This window comes from Palaemon carinicauda, unplaced genomic scaffold (assembly GCF_036898095.1).
Source record: "Palaemon carinicauda isolate YSFRI2023 unplaced genomic scaffold, ASM3689809v2 scaffold66, whole genome shotgun sequence".
Taxonomy (NCBI): domain Eukaryota; kingdom Metazoa; phylum Arthropoda; class Malacostraca; order Decapoda; family Palaemonidae; genus Palaemon; species Palaemon carinicauda.
The window spans coordinates 141,064-160,318 of NW_027171938.1; the positions used below are offsets into that span (position 1 = coordinate 141,064).

General features: G+C 51.2%; 1 pseudogene; it reads left to right on the plus strand.

Moving 5' to 3' along the window:
• The first annotated feature begins 2,520 nt into the window (after positions 1–2,520).
• On the plus strand, positions 2,521–2,639 carry LOC137637326 (5S ribosomal RNA; annotated as a pseudogene).
• The last annotated feature ends 16,616 nt before the right edge of the window (positions 2,640–19,255 follow it).

Genomic DNA, 19,255 nt, shown 5'->3' on the forward strand with positions numbered 1-19,255 from the left:
GCGATGCGCGCTAACGATCACTAATCTCACTCGCGTTGGCAATCGCCTACGCGCCCGCGCGATTCTTCACCTGCGCGCTGGCGTTTTGTTAACGCATCACCGCTCGCCAACGCGCCGTCGCTTGCCGACGCGCCTTCACTCTCCTACGGGCTATTGCTTGCCAGAACGCGCCATCGCTCGTCAACGCGCCATCACCCTCCTACGCGTCATCGGTCTCCCGACCGCCTGTGCTCACCCGCACGCCCGCGTGACCGCACGCCCACGTGCCTGCATGCTTAGGCTCATGCGCGACCGCGCACATGCTCTCCAATGTTCGCCCGCGCGCGAACCAACGGCCTTCCATCGCGCGGACGGACGGTGTTCTGTCGCGCAGACGGACAGTGTTCTGTCGCGCAGACGGACAGTGTTCTGTCGCGCAGACGGACAGTGTTCTGTCGCGCAGACGGACAGTGTTCTGTCGCGCAGACGGACAGTGTTCTGTCGCGCAGACGGACAGTGTTCTGTCGCGCGAACCGATGGTGTTTCGTCGCGCGAACCGACGGTGTTCCGTCGCGCGAACCGACGGTGTTCCGTCGCGCGAACCGACGGTGTTCCGTCGCGCGAACCGACGGTGTTCCGTCGCGCGAACCGACGGTGTTCCGTCGCGCGAACCGACGGTGTTCCGTCGCGCGAACCGACGGTGTTCCGTCGCGCGAACCGACGGTGTTCCGTCGCGCGAACCGACGGTGTTCCGTCGCGCGAACCGACGGTGTTTCTTCTCACGAACGTCGGCTTAATTCTTGCAGTATCCACGCTCGCTATGGTTATCGCTCGCCGACCACCAGCTCTCGCCCTTCCTCCCACGCTCGCCCTCCTTCTGCGCTCCTTCGCTCACCTTTGTTTGCGTTCCTGCATGACCGCGCATGGGGCCTTCCACGTTCGCCCACACGCAAATCATTGATTTACCATCGTGCGAGCTCCAGGGCGATTGCGACCGCGATTCCCATTGGGGTTTTCGCAGCATGGCCAGCCTGGCGAGTCTTCTGGAGCGTATTTGCAGAACACGACCTCACCCTGTAAACGCAGAGCATGGCACATGCAAGAATAAGAAGAATCTTCAGGGAGGTCTAAGCAACATTCTTCTTTCCAGAACTTGAGTTAGCCCTTCCCCGTCATTCCCTGGAAGGATTTTTGGCGGTGGGCTTTCCGTTTGAGATTTCTCCATCGGCCAAGGGGTGACTGTTTACCCCTTCCTCTTCTCCATCTCGTGAAAGGGGCTTACCAGTTCCTTTCCCTCCTCGGTTACGACCCGAGGTTTGGTTCAAGGAAGCTACAGGAAGGTCACGGGTACTTTCCTCCTCTCGGGTTCAAGCACCTTGGCGTTTCGTCGTCAAGTATCGAACTTGCGGGCAAGCTCGATTTTGGACCATCTGGACGCAATGACCGAGGGCTTCCTTTCGGGTGTCTCATCCGTGGATGTCGTCAACCTCAGACACCCTTCCATCCTTGAGAAGAGTTTGTTTGTGCCCGAGGACAGAGACATAGACAGCGGCTGTGCGGAGGAAGTCGACTTCCGTTTTCACTCCTCCAAGGCGCTTTCTTCCAGACCCTGCAGGGCTCCAGCGCCTCTTTCTTTCAGCCACATTGGCCTAAGTTATCGGACCAGTTACGACAACTGAGACAAGGTGTCCAATTGCAGTTCCCTCCTGTCAGGAACAGATGGCACGGGAGGCTCTCCCGTGGGGGGGGTCATAGACCTAGAGGGAGCGGTAGAGTTCACGAACTCTAGGATTGGCACCTCCCCCTTGCAGGTTTCACGCTGGGAGGATGCCTAAGGTTACTCATCCGGAAGACAGCTTTCCGATGCCCATTCCTGCACGATCTCTGTGATCAGCCTGCCGTCTCTGTCGGTGAATTCAGTGTCTCTGAACCTCTATGCCATAGGGTCGGCAAGAGTTTGCCCGTTTGGGCAGAATGATCCATGCCTTAGGAGAAGGTCCTCCATAGGATCATCGACGGCTTCACCCCCGGCTTCTTCAGTCGATCCTTTCTTGTAAGAAAGTATCTGAGACGGGAGTTCCGTAGTCGACCTCTCAGCCTTGATCAAGTTTGTCGAACAAACTTCGTCCAGCGTGGAATAGCAGAATCGATCAGACTGGTAACGTGGCGACAGGACTCCTTAGGCCCTGGATGGGAAGGACGGGTACTTTCAGTTTTCATTCTATCCATCTTCCAGGAAGCTCGTGGAATTCAGCCTAGACTGCAGGTATTCCTGCTTAAGATGCAGTGTGGCGATCCCGCCGTGGCATCGCAGGTTTTTTTCCCCAGAGAACTCTCCCTGCTTTCCTCATGGCCGCTCAGGTGCAGGCTTCCGCTTCCTTCACCTTTTGGAGGTCTGGTCAACTCGGTAGGTTGGGTTCGACCTTCTTCAGCACCGGGACAAGCTTACGGATGCTTACCATGAATGGGAGTTCATGGTATTTTGCTAGGAGCCTTCTCTTCTTCTGCCTCAACATCTGTAGTATCTAGCCATGATATTGAGTCAACGGCCTTACCACGTTGGAAACCCCGCTTCTCGTCCGTCCAGCGAGGTTAAGCAACGTCGGTTCTGGTCGGTACTTGGATGGGTGACCACCTGGGGACGCCAGATTCTGTTGCCACCTCCTCCGAGCCTTCCCTTCAGTTGACTGTGGCAAGGCTGAGGAGAGTCGCAGTACCTGTTCTCAGTCAAGCAGAGCTTTCAGCCATACCTTGGAACGTTTCCTAGTTCTCTTTTCCTCGTTGACCCGTCTATAGTTCCGAACGGTCGCCTCAGGATAAGTAGCCTACAGTTCTGTTTTTTTTATATTTAAAGATTCTGATATAACTTTCATATATAACATTATTTTTTATTGGTAGTTAACCCAAAATAACACATAACACACATAAACAAGAATAATCATACAGTAATGGGAAAATCAGGGTTTTAAGGCTGGTAAACACCTAAAGATATAAAGGCCATACAGGATACATCCTAACCTAATTTAGGCACATTGTCTCCTCAGAGTTTTTATAAGGGTGGAGTTGTGTCGGGCTAGCCTTCTCTATGGTGACATAAGTCATTTTACTTACTTCCATAACTAATCCCCTCCATTGCAATCCCCTAGTATTATTATGTTAAACGTATGGGTATGTGCGATTAATTAACCGGCCATTTCTTACAGAATTGAATGTCTTACGTACTGTGAAACAAAATCATGCCATAAATTATCATAAAGTTTTATTTCCTGATTGAAATCAAGAGTTAATGGCATACTAAAATTGAGTACATTATTCTAAAGATAAGTAGTTCCGTAACCGAAATACAAACCACGCCATTTACATTGGGTTTACCTTTTAGCGTAGCTGAAATGGCGAGCCATTAGAACTTAACGAGGGTGTATTACCCCCGCGCTAGTTAGCGGGGGGGGGGGGGGGGGGAGTGGTAGCTAGCTACCCCTCCCCCCTCACACACCGGTGAATGCTCACTTTCACTTTTGGCTCGGACATGGACAGACGTCTCTGTCTTTGTCCTCGCTTGGCAGCCATTGTTTGTTTTGTCTTTACTTAATCACTTACTTTTCTTTTACTCAATATATATGTAAACATTTTCTCATGTTTATGTATATATTTGAGTATAGAAATCAGTAAGTTTCCTTTTCAGAGTTTGTGCTTGTGTGTGTAGTGTACGATATCTCCGTGGAGCCCTCGGCAGTAAGGCCACCATGGTGTATTTTCATGGGTTGCGATCGAGTTTGACTTTGGTCTTTCTCTCTCTCTCTCTTGAGGTCGTTCACCGTTTTACTACGTTACTTACTACGCCTTTGTAGCCTCCTTCCCGTGTGGGGGGGGGGGGGGTTGCTACGCCATACGTTTTGTCTCAATTAGTTTATGAATCTAATTATATTTGTTGATTCTTCAGTTTTGTTGAACGATTCCTTTCGGGGTTTTCGTTCTTTCTTTAGTGTTCATTCATTTTTTTTTAATTACATATTTACATAATTACATAGTTACATAATTATAATTGTTATAATTCTGTGTTGGTTACAGCTCTCCTTCCGTGAGTGTAAGTGGTTGTGAGGGCACGTGCCTGTTGTGTAATTCTTGTTTTCCTTTCCCTCGGGATTCCTCTTCGGAGCCTTCCCGGGGGAATGAATGTTAACTAATGATTTTGTTTTATTTTTTTACAGTTACCGATCTAGTTTGTTTCTGTAATGTGACTTCGGAGTGAGCTGTCTTGTTGAGGCCTGGGGTTTCGGCTGTTGCAGCCTACCCTATAGATCTTCATCAGGGGCGTGTTCTCCTTCTTCTGGAAGTACTCCCGTGACGACTGACAGCTCTCCAGTTCATTTTAGAACTCTCAGGAGGCTTGCCTCCTTGGGTGGGTAACTTTCCTTCAGAGGGAAGTTTTTCCTGTCCAGGCTTGAGTTTTCTCCCTTTGGGGGTTCTTCTCTTGCCCTTTTTTTTTTTTCGTGCGACTATGCTCTTGGTGCTGAGCGGTCGCACCTGCAGTTACGCTCAAGGGGCTGGGCGACTGCAGGAACCCCTCTTCGGAGGATTGCTTTTTTTAGGTCACTGGTTGACCCGTCTCTTCTACGAAGTGTTTCTCTTTCGTTCGCGAGAGAGTACACTCATAGAGACTCCTCTTCGGAGGACTCTTCTGCTGTTGTTGCTGTTGGCCTCCTTCGCCGTAAGGCTCATCGTCCGCTACGTCGTAAGGGCCTCCCTTCTCCCTATAAGGGCGCCTCCTTTTGAATCTCTGTATGCAGCCTTCAACTCCTCCTTCTTGATCTTCGCCCCTGGTGCAGATGGACAGCAGTCTGACCTCGTCTTCCGACGGGCAACGTTCTTCCCGACGGACAACGGTCTTCCGACGGACAACGGTCTTCTGACGGACTACGGTCTTCCGACGAACATCGGTCTCCCGACGGACAGACAACGGTCTTCCGACGGACTTCAGTGTCCCGACGGACAACGATCCCTTCGGGGCAAAGGGTTGCCTCCCACGGGGGTTCTTCCCTTGCGTGTCAGGGTTCCCCTGCGCGCCCTTCTGCTGTGTTCTCTCCTGCTCAGTGTTAGCGCACAGGCGCTCTCCTGCCTGTGCGCCCACGTTCGCCCTCGCGATCTAGAACTTCGGTTCAGGTCTTGGACAAGGACTCTTCTTCTACGCACAGACTTCCACGTGTTGCTTTCTGCTCACCAGCGATCTCCAGCTCGCCAGCAACCATAGACGCGTCAACGTTCGCCTGCTCGTCAGCGATCTCCTACGCGTCGACGATCGCCATCGATCTGCCACTCGTGCCAGTTTCCCTGGACACCATCAGTAGCGATCTAGGGCTCGCCTGCTGTGGATCACGATCTCCGGTAGCTGAGTCCTGCCGTAGATCTTCCTTCTGCTCGCCAGCGCTCACCTTTACTTCTGTCCTTCTGTGCGACAGCTTTCTTCATTTGCCAGCGCACATCTGCGCGCCCTTCTTTGCCACGCAGCAATGGGCGCCAACGGTTTTCTGACCGTCTAGGATCGCCTGATTAACAGCTTGCCTCAGCGCTCACCTTCCTGATGCACCTGCGCGCCTTCTGATTAGCGCGATGCTAGTCTCTCTCGCGTTGGCAATCACCTACGCGCCCGCGCGATTCTTCACCTGCGCGCTGGCGTTTTGTTAACGCACCATCGCTCGCCAACGCGCCATCGCTTGCCGACGCGCCATAGCTTGCCGAAGCGCCATTGCTTGCCAACGTGCCTTCACTCGCCTACGGGTTATCGCTCGCCAGAACGCGCCATTGCTTGTCAACGCGCCATCGCCCGCCTACGCGTCATCGGTCTCCCGACCGCCTGCGCTCACCCGCGCGTCCACTCGCCCACGTGCCCGCTTGCTTACGCTCATGCGCGACCGCGCACATGCTATCCAATGTTCGCCCGCGCGCGATCCATCGGTTTTTCATCGCACGGACGTTGTTCCGTCGCGCGGTCCGACGGTGTTCCGTCGCGCGGTCCGACGGTGTTCCGTCGCGCGGTCCGACGGTGTTCCGTCGCGCGGTCCGACGGTGTTTCGTCGCGTGAACGTCGTCTTGATTCCTGCAGTATCCATTGCTCGCCTACGGGTCATCGCTCGCCGATCACCAGCTCTCGCCCTTCCTACCACGCTCGCCCTTCTTCTGCGCTCCTTCATGCACTTTCGATTGCGTTCCTGCGTGCCCGCGCACGGGCGCTTCCACGTTCGGCCATGCGCAAACCATTGATTTACCTTCACGCGAGCGCCAGGGCGATTGCGACCGCGATTCCCGTTGGGGTTTCGCAGCATTGCCAGCCTGGCGAGTCTTCTGGAGCGTATTTCCAGAACACGGCCTCACCCAGTAAACGCAGAGCAGAGCAGAGCCTCGTAGAGAGAGTGTACCTGGGGGTCTTTGGCCTTGAGTAACCAGCAAGTCCTGGCCTGGGGGACCTGATCGCGACAGCTTGGAACCTAAAGCTTCCGCTGTTCTTCCCCCCAGTCACAGACCCCGAGACTCTGGCAAGATGCATTCCGGTGATGGTGGGACAACATCGACGCCTGCGTCTTCCCGTCTTGGTTGTCTGTTGAGAATGGGTCTCAACAAGACCAGGTTGTCTGTCAACCTCTCAATGGCCCTGAGAGCTCCACTGGGACTATATGCAGAACGGTTTCCGGACCCTCTGCTTCCCCTGACGGAACTCCCGGGAGAGCTTCTCCCACGGCACAGGCTACTCAAACAACCACACTGCAACATCTTTCACGAACCGGGGCGTCGCTTCGGCTTCATGCCTGGAGACACTACGCCTCCTCCTCAAGAAGAGATAACCCGCTACAGTCGCGGGGCGGAGGTCGCGTCATCTGCGATAGTCATCCGCAGGGGTCTTCCAGGCGAAGTGGAGAGTCTTCTGTGGTTGGTGTCGTGGGAGATATACTTCTTCCCTTGAGGCCTCTTCTCCAGCAATAACGAACTTATTGCTTTACGGCGGGAGGAAACTCCTTTCCACTCTCGGCATTGTAGCCTGTCGATCAGCCTTTCCCGGACCTTCAGGCTGAAAGGAATAACTTTTTCCTTCCCGCTGGACCTTTCCTTGCTCATGCGAAGCTGCGAACGTCCCTGCCCTAGTCGGAGTGAGACCTCCACCATGGAACATGGCTCGGAATTTTTAGTCCTTTAAGAGATCTTCTCAAGACCCTTTACGTCAGGCTTCTGATCGTATTCCGTGTTGGGTCTCCTGCTCACTCTGGCCGCGGCCAGTGTGTAAGCAATCTTCTTAGTCTCGTACGACTCCGCCCTTTCTGAGGAATGGGGGGAAGGTAACATTCAGGTTCGCTCTTGAGTTGTTGGCTAGACTCAGAATCTTGGGGACCCGGCCCTTCGGTCCAATTCCTTCAAGATTTCGAGTCGCCATTCTGTAGCTGATGTCCCAAAACCTTCTCCTTCTTGCCAGTAAAGGAATCGAGAGGTTAGCTTTAGGAGCAGCTGTTGTTTGTCCTCAGTTGCAGCCGGTTTGGGAGCACAAGAAGGACACGGGGGAGAGTCACCAGTATACCTCTTCAGCTCGGACTCAAGGACATTCATCTCGACCTGAATCCAGACCCTCCCCCGTCACGTCGCCCTACAGCACGATGTCGGATACATCGCAACGTCCCTCGCCTTCGAGTAATACTACTCTGTGATGCAGGTACTGCCGGCTGGAGTCAGGAAGCATCTAATGACCTTCGCAGCCCGCTTCCTGCAGGGCGTGACCCACAGGAGTTTCGATACGTTTCTATCGCTCTGTGGTGGCTACACAACAGCTGGTCTAACCTCAGGCTCCTTTTTGACAGGTAGCAGAAGGTTGAGGGCATTGTTATCAGGTTTTAGTCTGCATGAACGAAAGAAGTATGTCTGGCCCTTACTTCTTTCTTCATCATCCCCTCTACTGGGAAGCAGCATCCTGGTCTCTGCATAGCTGACCTCGAACCTCTGCAGGTAAACCATGCTTCCTTGTGTTCCGAGTATTGAGTCAATACTGTTGCGTCCCCCATACCATGACGAGGTGGTACAGTATTGGGAACATCCTAACCCAGAGTTCCTTCTGGAACTCCAGATCAACTGCCTAGGACGGGTCACACTTCTTCCTTCACACACAAGCTATGTAGGCCACACGGTTCCTTGCGGAGCAAGGAACTTGTGAGGTGCAGGGACTCCTTTTCTCGAGTGCGACTCACTCTGATTCTGAGTCCCCGGGTAAAGCCAAAGCCAGTATGGCTGGGGACTTTCCACCCTTCCTAAGGGGTAAGTCACCCAATGTAAATAGCGTGGTTTGTATTTCGGTTACGGAACAAATGACAAACCATACAAACCTTAGCTATTTACATATATTTGCCCGCCAGCCCTGTCCCCCAAGACAAGTCCTACCTCTAAGTGAAAGTGAACATTCACCGGTGTGTGAGGGGGGGAGGGGTAGCTAGCTACCACTCCCCTACCCCCCCCCCCCCCCCGCTAACTAGCGCGGGGGTAATACACCCTCGTTAAGTTCTAATGGCTTGCCATTTCAGCTACGCTAAAAGGTAAACCCAATGTAAATAGCTAAGGTTTGTATGGTTAGGAAAAATACAAATTATCTTCGAATTTGTCATATTAACAAGTGACAGGGAACTGCCACCAAACAAAGACCAAGATGGCAAAAAACATTGCTGATAAGTCAGTTTGACAAGTGATATCACTTTGAAGATGCACAAGTATCCTACCCTTTGATCTCGGCAACAACTCAAACTATGTTGGTTGATGACTCTGGAATAAGAAACGCTCTCCAAAATGTCAGAATCTATCTGTAAATATTTGCAACAACTGTATCTCATTAATTCAAAATTTACATCAATCATCATACTTCATGTGCATATTAATGCTGAAAGCTGTGTTACTTTAATTTTTGTTTTTGAATAATTAGGAAATATATAATTGTTCCGTAAATGAAATACAAACCACGCTATTTACATGGGGTAATTACTTTGGCGTAGCTGAATGACGAGCCATGAAGTTTCAACGAGGGTTTCCTACCCCACCGCTAGTTAGCGAGGGGGGGGGGTAAGGGGGGTAGCTAGCTACCCCTCCCCCCTCACACACACCGGTGAATAGCTCACTTTACTTTTGGCTCGGATAGCGATCGGATGTCTCCGCTCCTATCCTCTCTTGACGGCCATTATTGTTTTGTCTTTTAACTTACCTTTTCTTATACTTAATATATTTAAACATTATTGATGTTTATATATATTTTTGTGTATAGAAAATAGTAAGTTTCCTTTGCTTTCGGTGTTGTGTTCGTATACGAGAGTGATCGCTGGCTTTGCAGGCCACCACGATCTTTTCTTGATCACGGCCTTTCACTCCTAGGCCACCATGGTTACCTTTGTGGAGACCGGCCCTTCTCTTGAGGTCGTTCACCTCTTATTCCGTACTACGCCTACGATAGCTTCTCAGGACCGAGTCGCTATTTCGTTTTGTGTGTCTTCGAAGCTGAGCTGTCCTGTTTTTGCCTGGGGAGTCGGCTGTCGCCGTCGTGTCTCTAGGTCATCGTTAGGGGCGTTCTCTTCTCTTAGAAGTTCCCCCGTGACTACTGCCAGCTCTTCAGTGCATCCTAGAACGATAAGGAGGTTCGCCTTCAGGGTAGTTAGTTAACTTCCCTTTTTACTTTTCCCTGATCCTTAGGCGGTTATGCTCTTGGGGCTGAGCGACCGCCCTTGCCACTTGCTCAAGGGGCTGAGCGGTTGCAAGGCTGGACCATGGTACTAGCGATTATGCTCTCGGGGCTGAGCGGTCGCTTCTGTAGCTACGCTCAAGGGGCTAAGCAGCTGCAAGATCAGGCCGGACCCCTCTCGTTCGTGAGGGAGGCCGCACTAAGGGCTCCTCTTCGGAGGATTGCTTCTTTTGTCTCTTCTACGAAGTGTCTCCTCCCGTTCGCGTGAGAAGGCACTCACAGAGACTCCCCCTCGGAGGATTGTTCCTGTTTACGTCAGCTGATCTCACGGCCCTTCGGGGCCCATCACCAGTCTCTTCTACGAAGTGCTCTCCTCTCTCGTTCGCGAGAGAGGCCACTCATTGAGACTCCTCTTCAGAGGATTATTCCTGTTGACAACTGCTTGCTGTTCAGTCACTAGCACTTCGGTGTTTAGTGACAGGGAAACTTCGGTTTCCCTTTTTTCCCTGACCCTTCGGGGTCTCGGAGCTTTAGTTACGCAGTTCCCTCGGGCTCTCGTAGCTTTAGTCACTTCTACACTTTGGTGTTTGGTGACAGGGAAACTTCGGTTTCTCGTTGCGCTGACCCTTCGGGGTCTTGCAACTAATCTCCTCGGGGCCTCGCTTCTCAGGCTACGTTAGACCTTTGGTCTCTCGTACCCTCAGTGGACCTGCTGCCTGCTGTATCCGTTCCTGACTGCTGACGCGCCTTGGGCGCCCACGCCCCCGTTATTTAACGGGCTCCTCCCTTCGGGGCAGGAGAGACTTAATCACACCTTGAGTAAGTCCCTTAAGTGCCAGTTATCCCTTGCGCGCCAATTTTCCCTTGCGCGCTAGCGCTCGACTGCTGTTCCTGCTGTTCCTGATACTGCCTTCCAGAGACACCCTGTTCCAGTTATTCATTTAGGCTGCTACTAACATTCCCTGCGCATTTGCGCACATCGTTGGGGTTCCTGAGATAGCGCCCAGGTGCTCACCAGCGATTCAGCCTACGGTGTCTCTAAGTCTCTTCTACGAAGGACACCTCTCCCGTTCGCGGGAAAGGTACCTCTCATAGACCACTCCTCGGAGTATTTAGCAGTCCCTCAGTTGATCGTCGGCACTGAAGTAGACATCCTGGTCCTCTTCAGGGGATGCCCTCCCTTTTAGGGACACATCCCAGTTCCCGATCTACGAGTTAGCCGATCCTTCAACCAAGCGCGCGTACGCGCTCTCCGACGATCTTCTGTTGCACAGGGGCCTACGATCTTCACTCGCGCATAGCGCTGAACACCGCCCACGCGCGATCTCGCGATCGTCGAGGATCGTTAGCCGACGATCTTCTGATACGCGCTAACGCGTAAGTGCTGAAGATCGCCCCCGCGCGCGATCTTCAAGGCCCTTCCGCTCGCAGTTCTTCCGCACGCGATCGTCGAAGATCGTTTGCCCGGCGACGGTCGTTAGCCGGCGATCTTTGGATCCAGCGCTAGGCGTGCAAGCGCTGATGAATTTCTTGGTGCGAGTAAGCGCTGAAGATCGGTCTGTGCGCGGGATGGTTTCCCGCGCGGTTCTCGCTTGCGATCATCGACGGCCGTTAGCCGGCGATCTTCGGATCCAGCGCTAAGCGCGCAAGCGCCGACGCTGGCGATCTTCGGATCCGGCGCTAAGCGCGCAAGCGCCGACAATTTTCATAGTACGCATAAGCTCCGATGATCGTTCTGTGCGCGGGATGGTTTTCCGCACACAACAACGAGGCCATCCGCGAGCGGTTCTCCGCATGCGTTCGTCGACGGCCGTTAGCTGCCGATCTTCGGATTAGGCGCTAGGCGCGCGCGAGCACCGACGATCTTCACAGTACGCGTAAGCGCCGAAGATCGTTCCGTGCGCGGGATGGTGTCCCGCGCGCGACCATTGAGGCTCACGCATTCATCGCACGGCTCGTCCGCGCGCGGTTTCCCGCTCGCGATCGTCGTAGATCGTCCGCGCGCGGGCACCGAGGTTTTCCCGCTCGCGATCGCTGACTATCTTCTCTCGTGCGCGAGCGCCGACAATCTTCGCACACACCTGAGCGTCGAAGATCGTCCGTGCTCGCGCGAATCGCCGACGATCGTCTTACATAGTTGGAGATCATACGCACGCAGGCACCATGGTTTCCCGCTCACTGTCTCCTACGATCTTCTCTCGCGCTAGCGCCGACGATCTTCGTACTTGCGCAAGCGCCGAAGATCCTGTTTCCCTCCAAGGAGGGATCTTAAGGCCCAGTCTTCCGCAAGGATCCGACAGGATCCAGTTGGACCCTTGTGGCATGTCTAGGAGTCTCCCCAGGAAGAGCCTCCAGGGATGGGAGACCTCGCTGCCAGTCCATCAGGAGGAGGAGCTCCAGGGGTCGGAACTTGCGTTCTGGCAGGTTCTGGCCCTCAGGAGAAACCTCAAGGGGATCCCAGATTCAGGGATTCCTCTTCGGTAAGGGAGGTATACGGTCCTGGACCGAGTCTACTCACCCAAGGACTCCCTTACGCCAGTGCAGCTTGCCCTGGTCTCAGGGAATGGAGAACGCCAGAGACTAGGCCGAGGGCCAGCTCTCCGAGCTTGTCTCCTTCAACAGTCCCGGTTGGTATCGAGCCCCTCCCTCCTCCCTGGGTAGGGATCGGTGAGGGGACGGGCCCTCAGGGCGGAAATCCAGTCCATGTCGGAGATACGCTCCCTCCAAGAGGTGGCCGACGGGTTCCGAGGCCTCCTTAATCGTCTCCTTCCCTTCTCGACTCTGTACAGGGTTGTCAAACAGTCTCCGTTCAGCATAAAGACAGCAGACGCGGTCAGCTTTGCGGTGAGACCACAGGTCTTCATGTGTACACTGGTCTGGTAGGTCTCGTACTTCCGGTCCCGATTCACCCATCTTCAAGGAAGTACTTTTGAGTTTGCCTGGTAGGCGGATATACCAGTTCAAGGGCTGTGCTTCGGCATCTCCACAGCACCTCAACAGTTCACCGATACTTCCACTCTGATCTCTTCACGGGCTCTCAGGATCGGCATCCGTCCACTCCGTTTCCTGGGTGACTGGCCGATCCTAGCAGACTCGAAGGCATCCCTTCTTCGTCATTGGGACAAGCTCCTCGGACTTTGCCAAGTTCTAAAGATCATGGTGGTCCTCGAGGAGTCCTCCCCGCAGCCCTCTCAGAGTCTGGTATACCGAGCCTGGTCTTAGGTTCCTATCTCCCGAAGCCTTCCCTTCAGGCAACAGGGTACCAAGGCAGAGGAAGGTCGCGAGACCTTTCCCCACACGAGAAGACCCTCTAACCCAAGGTTGTTACGTCTCTCCTCCCTGGCCCGTCTGGTTTCCACAGTCGCCTCAGGATGAGTTCTCTCCAGTGGCGACTCGGGGCGCGGGGGAGTCGGGGCCACGTCTCCCCAGACACCGAGACCCCTAGGGGACAACCGGTACAGACGGACCCATAGGGGTGGGAAGCAGACGAGGATCTACAATAGGGAGTAGTCCTTCTCGTCCTTCCCCCTAACTTGATGCTGTCTTCGGACGCGTCAAAGAAAGGGGGGTGGGGGGCCCACGTTCTGATCCACGGGTCCTCAGGCCGGTCGTCAGAACCAGGAAGAACCTTCTCTAGACCTACTAGAGATGGAAACCCTGTTTCTGGCACTTCAGTAGCTCCACCTAGCCTGGCGGACTATTCTGTGGTTATGAGGATCAACAACACCACAGTGATGGTTTTCTGGCTCAGACAAGGAGGTACTTTTCAGTACAACCATCCCATCCGGCGGTAGAGGTACCGGGATGGTCCGAGTCCCCCTCGGTCTCCTAAGCAGCTCGCTTGATTCCAGGCAAAGGAATGGGCTCGCCGACAGTCTGAGCAGTGTGACACGGACACCACATTCCAAGTAGTCTTTGGATCCTCAAGTAGCCTACAAGTCCTGACTCGGTGGGGCTCCCTCTGTGGACCGGTTCACTACAGCACTGAGCTGTAAGCTCCCGCTGTACTGCTCCCCGGTCACGGATCCCAAGGCCCCCTGGTAGGATGCCTTCCAGCAGCGGTGGGACACCATCAATGTGTTTGCCTCCGTAGCTTGCTCCTCTTCCCGCCGGGAGTCTATCCAGCATCTCCTCAGAGAGAGAGGATTTTTGCAACAAGTGGCGAAAAGGAAGCCTGGACACCTGCGCAAGTCTTCCGCAGTAGTCTCCCAGGCAAAAGAGTGAGTTTCTGTGGCCGGTGTTGGGGAGAGGGCATCCCTCCACACGATGCTGCTTCCAGCAATAGCGGAGCCCCTAGTGGGATTGCGGGATAAATGTGCCTTTCAGTGTCGACTGTGAAAGGCTATCCCTCAGCCTTAAGTCTTGCCTCCAGGCTCTAGGGACAAACATTTCTCCCCCGCTGGAACTCTTCCTTCGCATACGAAGCCTTGTCCTCTCCTGCCCTCAGTCGAAGGTGAGACCTCCTCCTTGGGACGTGGTTCGAGTCCTCAAGTCTCTAAAGAGACCCCCTGACGAACCACTACGTAAGTCCCCAGATCACCACCTTTCTGGGTAGACAGTGTTCCTGCTAGCCTATCTTCAGCCAAGCGAGTCACATGGTCTCTCATACGACTTCGCCCATTCAGGGGGTTATGGGGAGGCAACATTTAGGTTCGTCCCTGAGGTTTGTTGCCGAGACTCAGAATCCGGGAGTGCCGGACCCGCTGTTCGGCTCCTTCCAAGGTTCGAGTCTCCGTCCTGTAGCAGATGACCCAGACCATCTCCTACCTTGCCTGTAGGGAGTCTGAGGTGGCGTCTTCAGAGAACGGCTGCAGTTCATCTCCAGGCTCAAGCCTCGTTCGTGGATCCTGGGTAACGAAGAGAAGGGTCTCCAGGAGTACCATCTCGGCCCGGATTCGCAGGGTGTTACACCCGGCCTTGAATCCTGACCCGTCTCCGTTGCAACGCCCTAGAGTCCATGATGTCAGGGGCGTAGCTACGTCCCTGCCCTTCATGGAGCATCGTTCAGTGACGCAGGTCCTGCAAGCGGGGATGTTGAAGCATCAGACCTTCTTCTCAGCCCCTTACCTGCAAGACATGACCCACAGGAGGCTCGATATGTTTCTATCGGCCCTGTGGTGGCTTCACAACTGCTGGTCTAAACCTCAGGCTCCTTGATGGACAAGTAGCAGAAGGTTGAGGGCATTGTTACCTGGTGTTAGTGTGCATGAATGAAAAGATCTGTCTGGCCCTTATTCTTTTCTTCATCCTCTCCTCCCACGGAGAAAGCAGCATCCTGGGTTCTCTGCGCAGCTGACCTCAAACCACTGCAGGTTGACCATGCTTCTTTGTGTTCCTAGTATTAAGTGTAATACTGTCATGTCCCCATACCCTAACGAGGTAGTATTGGGAGAGTCCTAGCCTGGATTTCCTTCTGAGGGACTCCAGGGCAACTGCCTGGGACAAGTCACTTTTCACCTTCGCATACACTTTACGTAGGCCGCGGCAGTTTCACAACCTCCAGCGAGGAGCAGGGATTCCCTATTGTCCGAGTACTTGATCGCTCGAATATGGAATCCCCGGGCAAGCCAAAGCCAGTATGGCCGGAACTTACCACCCTTCCTAAGGGTTAAGTCACCCCATGTAAATAGCGTGGTTTGTATTTGTTACGGAACAAATGACAAATTCGTAGATAATTTGTATTTTTCCTAACTATACAAACCTTAGCTATTTACAGTAACGTGCCCGCCAGCCCTGTCCCCCAAGATAAGTCCTACCTCTAAGTAAAGTGAGCTATTCACCAGTGTGTGTGAGGGGGAAGGGGTAGCTAGCTACCCCTCCCTACCCCCCCCCCCCCCCCGCTAACTAGCGGTGGGGTAGGAAACCCTCGTTAAAACTTTATGGCTCGTCATTTAGCTACGCCGAAGTAATTACCCCATGTAAATAGCTAAGGTTTGTATAGTTAGGAAAAATACAAATTATATACGAATTTGTCATTTTTCAATATTTCATGATATGTTGCTCCATGACATAGCACCCACTCAGTGTAAAGAGGTTAGGTAAAGATACTTCTGTGTATTTGACTTTTGTAATCTATGGTGCTATAGGTGTCTGTAGACAAGTAGGACTGTATTAAGGATTATGTAAGTGTATTCATTGGAAATGAATGTAAGAAGTCAAAATGACTTGTAAGATTATCAGTAACAGAAACTTACCAAACAGAACTTAAATACATTATTCGCTACTTATAAAATTGCATATATGGGTCACAGTTTATGGCAATGTTACCTAAATTAGGTCTTCTGATGTTATCTAGGTGGGTCTTTAGTCTCAATTTACTCCCAATCCATTAACATTAACTGAAAAATTGGAGAGTGGTATTTACGGGGCTGCTTACGAACTTAACCTAACAGGTAATGACAAGGTTACAGCCTACCCTGATCTGACTTTAGGTGAAGGTAGATGACCTTTTCCCCCCCATGTGATCCCTTGGTCACCATTCACGTATTGTTGTATAGAGTCAGCCCTTGATATTTGCGGGGATTAGTTAACAGAGATAGGTGTGAAAAGCGAGAATCCGTGAATACTTGCTGCTCTAGGGTGGGTCAACTCTCTGTCCATTGCCTAGGTAAACGATGAGACTACGTTACACACACTTTTACGCAAATAATGTACAAGAAAACACAGTTGTTCCTATCTAATAACGCTTGCTGATACTGTAGTATATATTACTGTAACATATGTACAGTACTATCACTACATTATAGCATACAGTAGTTATACAAGGTAACACTCGTAAGTTTTCGCTGTTGTCGGCAGGTCAACTGTCTACATTACTACTGTAAACTAAACTACGTCATTTTATATACAGTATTATACAACAGTTAATATAAAGCTGACACTAATACACAATGAATACGCTAACACAATAAAAATTAAAAGAAGAAGTATCAGAATAACATCACTAACCATTTACGTACAAAGTTTTACGCAGCCATCGACTGGCGTGTTCGTTAGCGTACTGTACGAATCGCACTTTATACTAAAATCCCTATAAACACATAGGTTGAGTACAAGTTTTTAACATCACTTCTTTTTGCATTACAATGTGATTCTCCTCTAAAATGACTGAACGGGAGGGATGTACATGCGAGGAAAAACGATGTGAAACTGAGGCCGAGTTAGTGAGTGATGGGGTGTTTTGCTGTGTGGAGAGAAAAGTGTCGTGAGGCATGCCAGGTGCTAAGGAGCGTTGTCGGTTTGAAAACCGCTCAATATGTGATATTTCATCTAATTAAGTACGTTATGTGGTTCTCTGTACTGCACAATATTGCGAATGACCACTTCTGCAATGATAGAACTTGCAAATATTGAATGCTGACTGTACATGTATCCTTTTACATAACAGTAGTTCATCAGTAGGAGAGGCTTACATACTGTTATTCTTGCAATAGGCTTTTTTCAGTTGGGTTAAAGTTTGGTACCTTTCTAGAAAGTGCGATGATGTTTCTTCCTCCTTTGCATTTTTCCAAAGAGGTTCCCTTGAAATCAGTTATGGAACCACTACATGCATGATTTTAAAACCTAAAAATTCCTTCAGTGAGCCACTGTAAGCATCCCTTCCGAATGATTCATATGCTTGATTTACTGCACTTAAGATTTGTTTTCAACTAGGGGTATCTAGCCACAGGTTAGGTAGGACATGGTTTTCTAGGTTAGTTAACATTAGAGAAGGATAATTCAAAGTGCAACCTTGTATTTCTAATAACCACTTGTTTTTTTTTCCCTACCCAAAGTGATATCCGAGTGCTGTACTACTTTATTTTTACTCATACGTGTGAGTTTTAGGGGTCAAGTATTTCAAATGAAAATCGATGGTAAATTCAATAAATTTTACTGGAAACCATCCAGAAATAAAATTTCGACTCTGAACTCGATTATGGGCAATTTGCAAGATTATACTAAAAAGTAAATAAACTTTGTGTAATCATATAACAACATAACCCAAAAATACCTCAAGTACACAGTTCTTTCCAAATATACCTGAATAGATACAAGGTGGTAGCTGATTTTGCTAAACTACAGAAGCAGGCAAATAGCCTAAGTTAGGTTACTCCAAAATTGTGGCCCAGCCATGTTTAGCCTAAGCAATCTTACACAAAGGTAATACTCACTGCTGGAATCCATAGAAATGAGAACTATATATCCTGCAAGTGTCTCTTGAAAATAAAATACACATTTGTGGCATAAAAGACACAGTAAAGTATTCAAGACCTATTTTGATAGCCTACTGAAATTCAAAATTGATCATTGAAAGAATTTTACAGTATAGTACTGTTTTATCAATGTGAGGGCATGTAATGAGAAGCAGCTGAGAACTGACTTTTTTTATTATTCGGGACATTCTCTTTATATGCAGTTGGGGCGAACAACATTTGTCACGCAAATGTCAAATCTGACAGGGCATATGTGTTTCTTACACAAGGTTACATACAAACTGTGGAGCATGAAATACATGAAATGGCATAATATATACATTGGCTGAAAGGTTAGAAATATCTACATTCATTGGTATGTACAAGCAGGCCGTAGCAAGTACGGTTAATAAATGATAATAAGTACAAAACTCTGATTCAGCGAACTGAAAGCTGAAAGAATGAAGTCTCTACAAATACTATCCCCCCTTCCAGACAAGGATTATTTTACAATAATTATTGTTGACAATGTGACATTTTCAATCCTGGTATTTTTGAGGAGGGCGGAGGCACCCCCATGCTCTTGATATCTGCGGAGGCTGACACCTCTGATGTGTCGTCCAACAGGATGCCTTTTCGGACGGGGTTCCCGGGAAGTTCTACGGTCTGTCGCCGGGGCTGGATGCACTGAGTGGGAGGAGGCTTGTTTTGGAATGGCACTCGGGAATGCCACTTTTTGGTATTCGCAACATTGTTGTCCACCGTCAGGAATGCGGGTTCCAGCCTGTCGACCTTGACCCAATCTTCTTGGCCGTGGATCATGAAGCAGTATGCCTTGGGGGCGGTCTTCACGACACGGTATGGACCCTGGTATGGCCACATCATATGTCGATGCGCGTCGTTCCTCACGAAGACGTAACTGCAGGTGTCCAGGTCCTTCGGTTTGAAACGCTTGGTCCTATCGGTGAAGGTTCTCAGACATGGCGTGAATTTCCCAGCGACCTCATTAAGCCTTGCGATCGGCGTGTCCTGGTTGGTGTTGCTTGTTGTATGGCCAGTGTCTCGTCTTACACTTTCTCCGCCTAGGTTTCTCTGGGGGTGGTCCAGAGGCCGAGGAGGACCCACGGTAGTTGTGATTTCCAGTTTTCATTGGTGCAGTAGGCCATAAGGGAAGCTTTCAGTGAACAGTGGACCTTCTTTACTATGCCGTTGGCAGGGGGGTTTGACGCCGTCGTGATGTGAAGGGATGTTCCTAGTAGGCGAGCCAGGGAGGCCCACAGCTAGGACAGGAACGCTACCCCGCGGTCAGTCGTGATGTCGTCGAGTACAGTACTCTGAAACGGCTGATCCAACTTGACAGGATGGCTTCTGTGCAAGCGCTGGTTGTGGCTTCCGTAATGGAGCTGGCTTC